General features: G+C 39.7%; 1 long non-coding RNA gene across 1 annotated transcript in view; it reads left to right on the forward strand.

The window, feature by feature from the left end:
* The first annotated feature begins 5,917 nt into the window (after nucleotides 1-5,917).
* Nucleotides 5,918-15,665, forward strand: part of LOC145394082 (uncharacterized) — a 101,247-nt gene continuing 91,499 nt past the window's right edge. Inside the window, exon 1 of the long non-coding RNA XR_013896315.1 lies at nucleotides 5,918-6,034. This is a non-coding gene — a long non-coding RNA (uncharacterized LOC145394082). The remainder of the gene's footprint in view (nucleotides 6,035-15,665) is intronic.

The following is a 15,665-nucleotide window of genomic DNA, read 5'->3' on the forward strand; positions in this document are numbered from 1 at the left end:
GAGAGAGAGAGACAGACAGACAGACAGACAGACAGAAGGAAAAAATGCCTACAGTTCCTATTACATGGGCAATAACAGATAAGGCATTACCGTAAAGAAGAGCTGAGGGGCAAGTAACTCGTATATAGCCTAGCCCTGTCGGTAAAACTTCCAACCCCCTTTTACCGATGCACACTGCACCTCCTAAACCTCACCCTACTGATGCCTAAACCTCCATACCTCTCAGACATGGACGGGGGCGGGGGGAAGGAAAGCAAAAAAAAAAAAAAAAAAGGAAAAGAAAAAATGTCTACGTGTGTCCGTATTAATAGCTGTGTGGCCAACGCACTGACACTGTAACCTTTCCCTGCTGCCCCATATACCAAGCACACTCCACTCAAACCTTCCCCTCGCTCCCTCCCTTCAACCAAAGACCCCTTCCCTTACCTTCCCCCACATACCAAACATAACAGTGCAAAACCCCACCTTCCTGCCTCTCACATACCGCCCCCCCCCCCACAACCTCACCACTCCCCCATCTAACCACCCCTCGCCCCTCTTCATACAAAACATCCTAACCTCCCCCTTTCCCCCCATGTCCGCCCGCTCTTTGCGGCTCGCCTTTACTCCGCCAACGTTGAACTGGAAGCTAAAAATGGGAAGAATGTTTTTTTTCCCCTCTTTCAAGTCCTCTTCATTGTCACCCTCTCTCTCTCTCTCTCTCTCTCTCTCTGCCGTGGAAGAACCTATGTGGGAAAACTACAAGCCAGAAAAATAATGTTCACTGTACCATTCCTTCGTTAAAATGTCAGATATTTAAAGATGCTCAACTATACGCAGACAGAGATTGTAATGAAAAAAATGGAGTTCAGATTTTCATTGCATGTTATAAAGGCCATTCCATATCCTGAGTTCTAAAAGAAGGAAATTCTCGTATACGATAATATCTTAAGAAACAAACAGGCTTTTTTGACCGGATGTGATAACTCGTAGCGCAAATTTTAACTCCTCTACAAAGACGTATGTTGTAGTCTTGCTGCCACCAGATGACTGTATTTAGCTTCTGAGAGACGACTGTGAATCCAGCGCCGGGTGTGACAGTTTGTATCGAAAAAACACCAAGTATAGATGCCAGTTTTGGTGAAACGTTGAGTAGACCGGGCCCCTATTGTGCACTTGGCGCTTTCTTTACACTGCTTAGATTTTTCATTTTTAACTGGAAAGGTTAAATGTGGACCACTAACTTCACTGGCTGGGGGATATCCTAAACCGAATAAAATCATATGGAAGTACAAGATTAAATTTCAAACTATTTTATCCCAAAGGCAGGTAAAAATTCCCCCTTAAAACAACAATACACAACCAATATAAATTTTCAGTCACTCAGGACAACTCTAGGATGAGGTACAGAAAAAAAGTCTATATAGCAGTTTCTCCAATATGGCTACTCTCGCTTTCCGGGAACAAATAAATGAATAAATCATAAGATATTCGTAAACACTGGACAAACTCTCAGATTAGTCCACATTAGTTATCAAAACAGTAGAAATTCATCAGGGGTTAGGAGGCAGTATTGACATGGCCACCCTTGACAAACTCCGGGTTTAGGCCATATTAAAAATAATAAATAAATAAACACAACTTTATGTGGGGATAAAACCGTATGACCCAAATAAATAAAACAGAAAACATACAGAAACACAATTTCATAAGGAAGACTCGAAAGGCAAATTATACTGGCAACTATTCATAGACTTCTGGATTAGGCCACAAAACTTCTCCTGACAAAAATTAGGTAATGTGCTGTTATTCTTGAGGCGATTCTGGCGGGCACTCATTATCCCGGCCGCCACAACACGCACCTCATAATTTCACTTCACCATCAAAACTCCCCAGTGAGTTTCTACACCGCGTCGGAATTACCACCCACTCCCTCTTTACTATATCCAATGGGGGTAATTCCACCGAGAAGGATTTATAACGGATATAGGTAATATTTTCTATAACAGATATGAATAATATTTTCTGTAAGGGGCAGCGTAACAATTTCTATAATGGTTTGATTAGAATTTTCTATAACAAGGTACTGTTCAACGCATAATTTTCTTATTCTCAGTCGCAGATATACCTCCTGAGCATAATTCCCGTATTCTATATCTTAGCCATCTCTTCTGAACATAATTCTTTTTTCTCGGTCACAGATATAACTCCTGAGCATAATTTCCTAGTACTGTCCATCCTAGCTATGACTTCCGAACATGATTTTCTTCACACTTTTCTTAGCTATTTCAGGATAATATTTCTCCTCTATATCTCGCTGGAAGTTTTGAATAATAGTTTCCCTTCCCCCACCCTGCCTACAACAATGAAGCATCAATGTCTTCACGTCTAACACAGGTATAAGTAATCTCTAATTCAATTTTCTTCTTAACAGTTCCTCTCTCAGTGCGTTTCTAAGCCACACCATAATTACGCCACACTCCTCGTTACCACACTATAATTACGCCACACTCCGATTTACCACACCATAACTGTGCCACACTCCGATTTACCACGCCACAATTACGCCACACTCCGATTTACCACACCATTACGCCACACTCCGATTTACCACACCATAATTAAGCCACTCTCCAATTTACCACACCATAATTACGCCACACTCCGATTTGCCACACCATAATTACGCCACACTCCGATTTACCACACCATAATTACGCCACACTCCGATTTACCACACCATAATTGCGCCGCACGCCGATTTACCACACCATAATTATGCCACACTCCCCGTTACCACACCATAACTACGCCACACTCCTAGTTACCACACCATAATTACGCCACACTCCGATTTACCACATCATATTATGCCACACTCCTCGTTACCACACCATAATTACGCCACACTCCGATTAACCACACCACAATTACGCCACACTCCGCGTTACCATACCATAATCACGCCAAACTCTGATTTACCACACCATAATTACACCACACTCCGATTTACCACATCCACAGGAGGTCCTTAAACTGAATCAACCATGGTGTACAATAAGTATGAGCATTTTCGTCCCACTGGTCTAAGCGCTACTATTTTGTGTGTCCGATTCCGAGTATACCGGTAGTCTTAACGGCCTGTTCCCCGTGGCCCAGCAGTTCTCCTACTTGCCCCTCACCACATGTCACCACTTCGGCACGAATCTACACCATTCATACTGAGTACATGCTTGGCCTGTGTCATTCAAGCTACATCTTTTGAGGTTACTTTTATTACCACCGTTAGGAGATACTTTAGCTTAGAGGAGACTCTCATAGTGGATGTGCAGAGAATATATTTGTTTCTTTTTATTCTCGCTGCCACTTTATTTATTTATATATATATATATATATATATATATATATATATATATATATATATATATATATATATATATATATATATATATATATATATATATATATATATATATATATATATATATATATATATATATATATATATATATATATATTGCATAGAGAAGGTTTCTCGTGGTGAAAGGATTACGTGGGGTATGTACGATACAGAAAACGGGAAAACACAAAAACGAAAAACCCCATCAAGAGAGTGCTCAGTGTAATGGCCAGTTCATCCATTCTCACCGTTCAGCTCTTCGAAATTCCCGGTCCCATCCCACACGTTATTTATTTCTCATCCCGGAAAATTATGCGCCTCTTCTCAGTATTCATAGGCATGCTGTCAGGAACTTCATTTTCGAAAACAATCGCCATTAGTCATTTTAATACGACAACGTCCATCTTTATTTCGTTCATACTAATACAAGAAGCTATTATTTTGTACTGGGAAAACTTCTCGCAATGGTACTGAAAAAAATATTCTTTAAATTCTTTTACTAAATGTACCGCGAATTGATAATACAATGTGTTTCAAGTGTTACACGTGACTCCATGATAAAAATGTAACTAAACATCAGTTTTTGCAACGGTGGTAAGAGACCCTGCATGATTTGTGCAACAAAATAATTACGCTAAGACTAACTGTGTATAACTTTCTCATGAGAAGTATAAAAGAACTCTGTGACTACTGGTATATTACCTGCTTTCAGCCCACTGTCCTCCACACCTGGCCCTTGTCTTCCACACCTGCCCACTGTATCCCAAACCTGACCACTGTCCCCCACACCTACCCACTGTCCCCCAAACCTACCCACTGCTCCCCCACACCTGCCCACTGTCCCCCAAACCTACCCATTGTTCCTCAAACCTACCCACTGTTCCCCCACACCTGCCCACTGTCTCCCAAACCTACCCACTGTCCCCCAAACATACCCACTGGTCCCCACACCTGCCCACTGTCCCCCACACCTGGCCCTTGTCCCCCACCCCTGCCCACTGTCCCCCAAACCTGTCCACTGTCCCCCACACCTACCCACTGTCCCCCAAACCTACCCACTGTCCCACACACCTGCCTACTGTCTCCCATACCTGCCCACTGCCTCCACACCTACCAAGTGCTATTCCCCCCCTCCACCACCTGCCCCTCCGATCCAGCAAGTTATATGCGTTGTGGTGAGGGGGCGCTGCAACGCTCACAAACACCAACATAAACCACACCCTGAGGACAGAAACCCTTAAAGTACAGCCACAAAGTAGTCCTAAGTGCAATGCGTGTTACTCGACGCTCTCAAGGTCGTTCCCTGAGTAGCTTTGGGGATTTCGTAGCACCTCTTCTTAAGTGATTTATTCTGCACGATCTCAATATCCTATGGTATGTTGTTAATGCAAACTATGTGGATAATACAACGATTTAAATAATGAACAGGAGAATAAGAGGTGTATTATGCACTGAAGGCTCATAAACCACCAAGAATTCGGCTCGTACTATGAACCACTAAATGTAGAGTTATGTTTCACCCTGACTGTCTGTTTCTCTGGTTATGGAAACGAAATGGAGAAATGCAATGAAACGTCCACATCACCTTCTGTCATCTTCACCCTTCCTTCCTATCTTCTTCAATTAATTCCACTACACCTCTCTGCCTCTTAGTTTCCATCATCCTCTCTCCTCACACATTATTCTTTGTTGTACTAACTGTTTCTCAATCTCACCTCTATTAACTCCTGTTCCTTTATACTCTTCATTCTACCTATCTTCTTCTTATCCTCACTTGTCTTCTTTAACTCCCATTTGTTTATATTTCTCATTCTCACCTGTCTAGCTACCATTTCCTTCTCACTTTCTCATCTCCTCATTCTTCGCTGTCCAATCAGTGCAATTCTTCCAACCTATTCACGCCATGAATCCTAATGCTCATCTTTCCTATCCTCTCCCCTTCCCACTCTATCATGTTACCTTCTCACCTTTCATGCCCTCATTTTCATACACCTGTTCTACTCCTCATCCCTTCTAGTCCTCTCTCTCTCTCTCTCTCTCTCTCTCTCTCTTTCACCAGTCGTCTCCGTTCTTGCTCCCTTCTCACTTCTCTCCTCTGTCCCTTCTTTTAATCTAACCTCTCATTCTCCCTACCTTTCACATCTTCTCATTCTCTCCTTACCCTTCACATCTTAGTTCTTCCTCCCTCCCTCCCTCATTCTCCCTACCTTTCACCCCTCCCTCCCTCCTCCCCCCCATCAGCATCTCGCAAACTCCATGCCATCATTGTAGTAGCCTAGGTAGTAGCTCTCCCCGTCAGCACCTCCCACAGGTTAATAAGCCTCAACACCCCCTCCCCCTATCATGAGAGAGAGAGAGAGAGAGAGAGAGAGAGAGAGAGAGAGAAAGGCGAGGGAAAGTGAGAGAAAGGGGTGGGAATGACAGACGGCCCCCACCGGTTAATGAGCTGGCCCCCTCCCGCACCTCACCTGTGCCTGCGAGTGAGAGAGTGAGTGTGGGGGGAGAGAGAGAGAGAAAGCCAGTGTAGCCCCAGCATCAGTGAGGGGAGGGTGTGCCATCGCTCTCTCTCCCTCTCACTTTCCCTCGCTCTCATCCTCTCTCCCCCACTCGCTCGCTCTCTCACCAAGCCGCGACGGAATATCGCTGTTGTTCCAAGTACTGCATCTGTTCCGCACATATTTATGTTCACCAAATTGAAAAAAAAAAAGTCATGGGATATATTTTTCGTGTTACTTTTTTTTTTTACAAGTTGGAGTTACACATGAACACCAAAAAATGTACTGTTTCGCAGCACGGTTATTTTTTCTCTACTGATGCTCGACAGACTGGAAAAGAAAAATAATTATATGATATTCTTTTTTTTTGGTGTAGTACTCTGACATAAGCTATTCCGATCAACCAAAATATTGCTGCTTTGGATGTATGCCTTTTGTTACTCTCACACTAATGTTGGACAGATCTGGGGGAAAGATGGTAGTTTCCTTTGTTGGTATAAGTTTTTATAAAAGTTCAAGGCAGAGTTAAAATAAATCTCCATGAAACAAAAATTATGTGGAATACTTTTTTTACTAGCTGTCTGTTAAAAAAAAAAATTGCACGCAGTTGTTAGTAATGTTTCGTTTATATTAGTTTTTTTCTTTTTTACATATTTACTCGAGATTTGCTATGTCAATGAACTATTTACAAGCGCAGTCACTGATAGGACACAAGAAACGATACTGGCTATGAAAGACCAAACAGTATCTCGCGACAGGAAAAGCAAGGTTACGAGGTGTCTCAGGCGGTGGCAAGTTTGAAAAGTTTGGCGACTCCTGCCTTGTGGGGGTTTGAAGGGGGCAGACAGTGAGGGGTTCATGGACACTGGCTGGAGTAAGGCATTTAGGGTACGAGCGAGCGAGAGTACTGAAATGTCAACACAACTCCAAGAAGAAAAAGAATGAGGTGATTTGGATTTATATGTCAACTGAGCTCCAAGAGGAAGAAAAAGGAGGAGAAAACTTAGATTTATGTCAACAGAGCTCCAAGAGGAAGAAAAAGGGAGGGGGAGACTTATTTTTATGCCTTTCTCGAAGCTTTGACAACCATCTTTTATGCCACTGGAAATCATTAAAAACTAAGGAAATTAGTGCTAACGCAGGGAAATAGAAAAACGTGGCTCAAATTTACGCCTACCTCCGAGCCTTGACACCCATCTCTTTACATTACTGAAAATCCACCAGTTTCAGAAAATCAAAGCTGGTTTCGGAAAAGCGGGACTATAAAGAAAATGAACCAGAAATTTATCAGGGGCGAACCAGACAATAAATTCTGGTATCCGAACGTCTAAGGATTCGCCAGATAACTGCCCGAATTCACCTCTGATTATCCAGCTAGGTACCGTATTGCTTACTCGTATAAAAGCATATATATAATATCTACAACCGTAAGAAAAATTCAATACAGTTTCATTGCCGGCTGGATAATCTTCCCGGATATCAGATCATTTCATTATCTAACTGAATTACTGGGCCGGATGGAGAGTATACAGAGCATTCTTAGTAGAAACCAAGGCATCTCAAGCCAGCTATTAACACTGTACAGCTGTGGTCAATACTGTATATCGTTTACAGTCCTGAACCAGTGTCAAAAACTAAGAAGATGTTGCTAAGCTCATCGGTAATATTCATACATGATAAAAGTGCTGTGATTTCCCTTCATTATTTCGGAGCCAACAACAGGTATGTGGGTTATTGACGGCAACTGTACATCTGTTAAAACCTGAGCTTATAAAATCAGTGCAGGTGTACAAAAAGTCAGGAGGTTAAGGCCAACACAGCCGAACCCACAGGACACAAACCTGCCTCGCCCAGGACGGCTCATAGACGGGACTACGCTATTTTTCATAAGCCTTCCAGTCTCAGGTAAGGGCGAAGGAAACCACTTGGAAAACAAACACTAATCGTAACAAAAACCACGGCGTTTGCTGATGTTACGGAAAGTCGGTCTTCTGAAGTTATTACAGTGCTGAATTTATAAAAACAAACAAACTGAAAAATGAAGTAAAATCCAGCTCGACGTAACAAATTACAGAAAATCAGTGTTAAACTTATGGTAAAATAATATATTTATGAATGATTAGTTATAACAAATATGGGAAGGATAAAATTTAAAATGCAGATTTCAAAAATAATTAAACCAATAATCCAACGACAGAAATGAAAAAAAAAAAATCAGTGTCAAAAGAATAAAAAGCATAAAAATTAATGTTCAAACCTGAAAAAAAAAAATCAAAAGTGGAATAACAAAATGTCGCAAAGATAAAAAAAAAAAAAAAAGGGGGGGGAGGGGCAAAACACAGCAAATCAATAGGATCATACAAGAAAAAAAAAAAATGAAACAAATACTACAAACAAGATGAGAAGGTAACTAATAACCATAATCTAAAAAAAAAGAAGAAAAAAGCTCCATAGCCTATACGAGAAATTGAAACGAATCACGAAACAAAAATAGTGCTAATATGGGGGAAAAAAAAATATATATATATATATATATATATATATATATATATATATATATATATATATATAAACGTACAAGCACAAATAATAATCGGCAAACAGTATGACCAAAGTCGCTACCCAACTATAAATCGGTTTAAAAGTTTTCGTAAAAAAAATAAATAAATAACAAGAATAAGGAAAATCGATGGAATAAAAAAAAAAAGACAAAAACATAAAGAAAATTAAAAAAATCAATGAAAAGCCTAAAATAATTCAACAGAGAAGTGAAAACATGACCACCAAAACAAGAACAATCAATTTTCAATTCCACCAACACAACTTCATCATCAACGCAGCCCTTTTTAATTCCCCACCGTATAAACTGGCTTTAAAGGGATCCAAAAACACTGAGAGAGAGAGAGAGAGAGAGAGAGAGAGAGAGAGAGAGACAGAGAGAGAGAGAGACAGAGAGAGAGAGAGAGAGAGAGAGAGACAGAGAGAGAGAGAGAGAGAGAGAGAGAGAGAGAGAGATCCATAAATACACCCACACAAATAAACAGATAACACATTATAACAGAATTTTTGCATTTTTCTCCATATAAGAGTTTCAAAACCACGTGTCGAATAGAAAGTCTTATTTTCGTTAAAAAAGGAGGCTTCGTAGCGCATCTTCCTCAGCGATTTATTCCACACAAAATATCAAACTATTCTCTAGCATATAATTTAATTGATTTCGACAGTTTTTACATACAACAGAAAGGATATTTATCTCTTCACCCGTAAAACTTTACAAAATTTTACTCTTACTATCCCAGACGATTGTATTTAACACGATTTTTTACTTAGATAATTTTATATAACATACATACAGACGATTTTATTTAACTTACAGACGACTTAACTTACTGACGATATAAACTTACAGACGATTATATTTTACCCACAAACGATTTTATTTAACTTACAGACGATATAAACTTAGACGATATTATTTAACTTACATCCGATATTATTTAACTTACATACAGACGATTTTATTTAACTTACAGACTTTATTATTTAACTTAGAGGATTTTATTTAACTTACAGACGATTTTATTAAGCTTACATACCAGGGATTTTATTTAACGTAGACGATTTTATTTAACTTAGACGATTTTATTCAACTACATAGACGATTTTACCTGACTTACATAAAGAGGTTTTATTTAAGATACATACAGACGATTTTTTAGTTACGTACAGACGACTTAAAACTTACATACAAAAGATTTTACTGACCTTACATACAGGCGATTTTATTTTACATAGATCGTATTTAACCTACAAACGATTTTATCAGACGATTTTATTTAACTTATATTCAAACTCATTTATCTTACGGACGAATTTAACTTACAGACGAATTATTTAACTCACAGACGATTTTTTTAAATTCATGTACATTTGATTAAACTTACAGACGATTTTATTTAACTTACATGTCGACGATTTTATTTCATTTACATACAGATTATTTTATTATACACATACACAGACGATTTCATTTTAGACAATTTAACTTACATACAAACGATTTTATTTGACATCCTGATTTAACATGTACAGGGGATTTTATTTAAATTATATAAGACGATTTTCACATAGAGACCATTTTAACGCGATTTGCGATTTTATTTTACTCAGAAAATTTTATTCAATATACGATTTTCTTTAACATACAGACGATTTTAATTAACGTGCAGACGACTTTTTAAGACGATTTTATAACAGACGGGTTTATTTCTTACATACAGATGATTTTTAAATGCGATTTTAACAGCTTACAGACGATTTTATTTAACTTACATGAAGATTTTCGTTTACTTACAGACGATTTTGTTTAACTTACAGATGATATAATTTATCTTACAGACGATTTTATTTAACTGTGGCGATTTTATTTAACAACGATTTTATTCAACTTGCAACATACAGACGATTTCATTTAACTCAGACGATTTTAACTTAGAAATGGTTTGGCGTATGGAAAGAAGTTAATGGCAATCGTACCTAACCCTTCCAGGTGGTACAGTCTCCTCTGCCGAATAAAATCGCCAGGAGGAAGCAACAATAATAAAAAGAAATAGTCCTAGTCAAGAGGTTAAGATGTGGTAAGCAAAATATCAAAAAATAAGTCACTGAGGAAAAGGGGTTATGGCATCTAAAATATTCTTCAGAGTAGAGTCCGAATCAATAATATGTATGGTTGAGAAAATTCAGGCAATGGTTTTCTCACAACAACGAGAGAGAGAGAGAGAGAGAGAGAGAGAGAGAGAGAGGTACGTAAGTAGGTAGCTAGCATTTTCGACAGACATGGCAGATCACACACACACACACACACACACACACACACACACACACACACACACACACACACACACACACACAGGTGAAGGATAACATGGCATTTAGACGTAACTGAAGCCAACCATTACAGCCGTGCTATAAATATGTCCATACTTTAAAAGAAGGTCAGAGGTGAGGACAGACGAAGCGCATGGGAAAAGGAAAAAGAGGAAAGAATATATGTGTAGGAGGAAGACAAGAGATGAAGTACAGGTATGTAATGGCAGAAGAAGTGGGAAGGAGGGAAGACTGTGTATGCTGTAGGAAGTCATCTGAGAAAGTGTTTAAAGATAGAAGATAATGAAGAAAAATGGAGGCAAAATTTTGCAGGAGGAAGACAAAGGAGGAAGTGTATAAAGACAGGCGAAGAAAAGGGGAAGAAATTGTGTGTACGAAGGAAAACAATGGAAGAAGTATAAGGTATATACGCATGGAGAAAGATAAGGGAGGATGTGTATGAAGACAGCCGCGGAAAAGGGGAAGGAAATGCGTGTACGAAGGAAAACAATGGAAGATGTGCATAAGCAAGAGGGGAAAAAAAAAAAAATCTCAGGAAAAAATGAAGAAAAAAAGCATATAAGTCTCAGCAAACCAAAGCCAGGAGAAAATAGTAAATGCTTAAAGAATAATAGTAAATACTTAAATAGTAAATAATTAAACGGTAAATACTTAAAATACGGAGAACAAGCCACTGTACAAACTGCATGAAAAAAAAAAACAGATAGATAGAAGATAGACAGATACACAGATAGATACCAAAAATAATCAAGAAGGAGTAATCGCAGAAGTCCATAAAAACACAAAGACAAAACACAAACAGACGAAGATACTAGTTGCTATTAAGAAAACAAATACAAATCAAATCAAGAAAATAAGCGCAAAAGAAAGTCTGCATTGCAAAACCACAAGCAGAATGTGAAGAAAGACAAAGAAGTGTTTTAATGAAGGTTTACTGAACACAACGAAAACAAAAAAAAATGGTAGACGTCGGAAAAAAAGAAAATTGTTAAAATTAAAAAAAAGATGAAGATGCAAAGGATAAAACTATTCGCCTTGAGAAAGCTAAATAAAACTCAAGACGTAAAGCAAGATGAAGAAGGAAGTGTCTTTTTACGAGGAAGAGCCAACAATTCGTGTGTAAATGGCAAAAGCTAATGAATGAAAACCTCTTGAGGCGGTGAGAAAGACGCACAAGACACACAGCAAGGAGGGTGGCAGTCTCCAGGTCTCTCAGTTGAAGAAAAATCTCTTGAAGTTAACATGATATATAATTAAGAAATTGCTGTTGTTGTTGAAGACCTTATTGGAGATGCTTTTTTACGGGGTCTTCAGAAAGCTGTGTAATACTGTCTGGCGGTATCATCAGGAAAATAAGAAGGGCAACAATTTTATTCAAGAGGTTAATGGATTTCACTTCCTTTACTACAAGGTCTCTAAACATTTAATAATGTCGCTCTGAGGTAGTAAAATAAATAAATGAATAAAATGGACTTCATGAGAGAGAGAGAGAGAGAGAGAGAGAGATCAAGTCACGAGGAAACAATAAACCAGAAAACTAATTACGGCAGCCAACACTCCCTAGGGAATGCAGAATGGTCTCCACACCCCTGCAACACACTGCTACACCTCTGTGCAAACTACCATGCTTTTTAATGAAAATATGAGTATAAGAACATATGATCCCCAAACCTGTGTGTTTATATAGCTTGGTCTTGGAACCCATAAATTCTTTTCAAAGGCCCATATATTAAAAAAACAAAAACAAAAAATGAAAGGGTGTTTGAGGGTATTTACCCAGGGAACAACTGTACTAAGTTTAAAACGAACTGGTGAAAGGGAATGACACCAAACTGAAAAATGTCTGAAAGAAAGAAACAGAGCAAATATAGTAGTCTCAACCATAATATGCAGACCTAATAAAACATGGAAGACTCAGACACTACAACACTCGCACACAACACTTAGTAGACTATAAGGGCCAAGCGTTGCCCTGTGACCTTGACCTTTGACGAAATATTCTCAAAATCGAAACTCTTCGTTCCTGGTTAACTCACACCAATACCACCGAGCTTGGTTTAAATCAAATCAAACTACAGCATTCGAGTTATTGGGTAAAACATTAGACCTTGACCTCTGACTGACTTGCTGTTCTCAAAAACAAATAATTTTCATCCTTGTACGCTCAACCCATCCACCATGTTTGGATTTCATTGAATCAAAGCCGTTTAAGCTGACCTTGCCTGATGACCTACAGCACTGGCCAAGCGTTCTAAATATAACATCAGGAAAGCTCCATGTCTGACCCTAACCTTTATCCAAGTTTGGAACAAAGAGAATCAATACTGTTTGAATTATTTCGTTCACACACACACACACACACACACACACAAGTAAGCCAATACTTCCGATTGCTTTGTCGCGCGCGCGCATGCGTGTGTAATATCAATGAAAACAATAAAAGTTGCAGAAAACCTTGCTGAATATATTACAAAAGACTTAAACATTATTTGAGACACGTGTCATTCGAGATAAGACTTTCATTATAATTCGCTGGTTCTACATAATCTTCAAACAAAACAAGGAAGCCAGCAGGGCGATTTGATGCTGTGGAAGCCCTAATAAAAAAAGGTTACCATGAAAAAAAAAAATTAATAAAACGATAAAAAGGAAAAAGGAAAATAAGAAGAACCGAGAAAAAAAAAATCAAATATGCCTCCAGGTGAGAACATACACCTGTTTTCATGTCTAGTACTTACAACAGCAGTGAACCAAGATGCAAAAGTCTACGGTCCGCGCACGCACATACGTTTTTAAGACGATGTAAAAGAACTATTGGCTGCAACTGTACGATAATGCCTGTGGATCCAATCTCACAGCTCCGACTAGCGTTGCGATTGAAGCGGCAGTAAGGTAGTCACACAATGCTTCTGAGATTCCAAGAGTGTAGTCCTTAATTTGATGAACTGAAGCAACAAGTACATTCGGTTCATGCAAGGTACTGGAAGAGAGAGAGAGAGAGAGAGAGAGAGAGTGTGTGTGTGTGTGTGTGTGTGTGTGTGTGTGTGTGTGTGTGTGTGTGTGTGTGTGTGTGTGTGTGTGTGTGTGTGTGTGTGTGTGTGTGAGACCAGAAGGACAGCATGCCTAAAAATAGGGGAGCCGTAAGAAAGAGATAAATGAGGAATATGAGATGAAATGGATAGGGGAGGTGGCCAAGAAATAATGATGGAGATGAAAACGAGATGATACAAGCGGGAAGAAAGGGATAAGGAAGATGAGAAAAAAAGCAGTAAGAGGACAAGAAACAAGAAAATACGATAGGAAAGAGAGGGACAGGAAACAGGACAGAGAAGAAGAGAGGACAGTGGAAATAGGAAGAAATAATAAGGGAATGTCAAGCAGGAAGAATGGAGAAAGTAGGGATATGGTGGAAGAAAGAAAATGGGGAAAAGGGGAGAGGAACAGGAAGAGAGGTTAGGGGAGGAAAGGAGAAGGAAGAAGAGGAGGAGGGGGGAGGGGGTCCAAGAGGGTGTGAAATAGCATAACTGTCTCCGGGGGGGATCAGAGTGCCACGGGGGGCAGCACAGTCACCCACCTCAGGGACACCACACACAGATGGAGGCAGGAGAAGGAATGGAAAGGCAGGGGATACAGCAGAGGAGAGAGGCAAAAGGCAGGCATGAGAGACAGAGAGGCAACGGCAGCCAGGAAAGAGAAGCAGAAACACGTAGAAGAAACAGCAATGGAAAGGAGTAGGGTCAAGCAGAGGAAGAAGCAGGGGAGAGAGTCAGGGGCAGGCAGAGGAAGAAGCAGGGAAGAGAGGCAGGAGCAGGCAGAGGAAGAAGCAGGGGAGAGAGGCAGGGACAGGCAGAGGAAGAAGCACGGGAGAGGAAGAGGCAGGGCAGGGGAGAGGGAAGGTGAAGGAAGGCAAAGAGAGATAGAAACATCAAAAGGTTGGACAGACGTTACGATCCTAGGGAGTGGTACGCCTTTAACACGGAAAGTAATATGTATTCCCAGGTCACAGCAATAAAAGGCTAGCGCTACAAATGGTTCTCTCTGCTACCCTCTCGAACCCCCGGGAAGACAGTGCAAGAAAACATTGAATAGTAGCAGTTACAGGACTAAAAATCTTAAAAAAAAAGCAACGGTAGTAAGAAACCAGAAAGTTATATTAGACGAGTTTGAGCATACTGTGTCGAATTAGTACTGAGATTATACAACAAACTTTTCCAATTTGTTGAGATGCAGCACGAACTTCTATTCCATCACTTATTCTTTCATTTATATTACATATTTCCACATATTTTATTAATATCAGAGTTAGAGATAAGAGTAAGGAAAAGATGAAAAGAGTGAAGGAGAGGAGTACAGGTGTGTGTGTGTGTGTGTGTGTGTGTGTGTGTGTGTGTGTGTGTGTGTGTGTGTGTGTGTGTGTGAGAGAGAGAGAGAGAGAGAGAGAGAGAGAGAGAGAGAGAGAGAGAGGGAGAGAGAGAGAGCATAATGCCAAGTGACAGTCAAAACAAAGAGGACGGCCACATGGGGTTAACCTTTCTCTCATTCACTTTCATTCCCTCACTCCCTCACACTGCCTTAATTAAATCCTCTCTCTCTCTCTCTCTCTCTCTCTCTCTCACACACACACACACACACACACACACACACACACACACACACAATTTCTCTCTCACTCTCACCATCTCTCATTCAGTTTCTATTGCTCCATCTCTAGACAACTTACATCTTTCATTTCCTCACTCACTCACATTCACCTAATTACATACGCTCACTCAAAATTTCACTCTCTCTCTCTCTCTCTCTCTCTCTCTCTCTCTCTCTCTCTCTCTCTCTCTCATTCAGTTACTCCTTCTCTATTTCTAACAACTCACTCTCGTTCTACTCTGTCAAAATCTCTATCTCCT

This window comes from Coenobita brevimanus, chromosome 26, assembly GCF_032717465.1.
Source record: "Coenobita brevimanus isolate Jiangsu-jjx chromosome 26, ASM3271746v2, whole genome shotgun sequence".
NCBI lineage: Eukaryota > Metazoa > Arthropoda > Malacostraca > Decapoda > Coenobitidae > Coenobita > Coenobita brevimanus.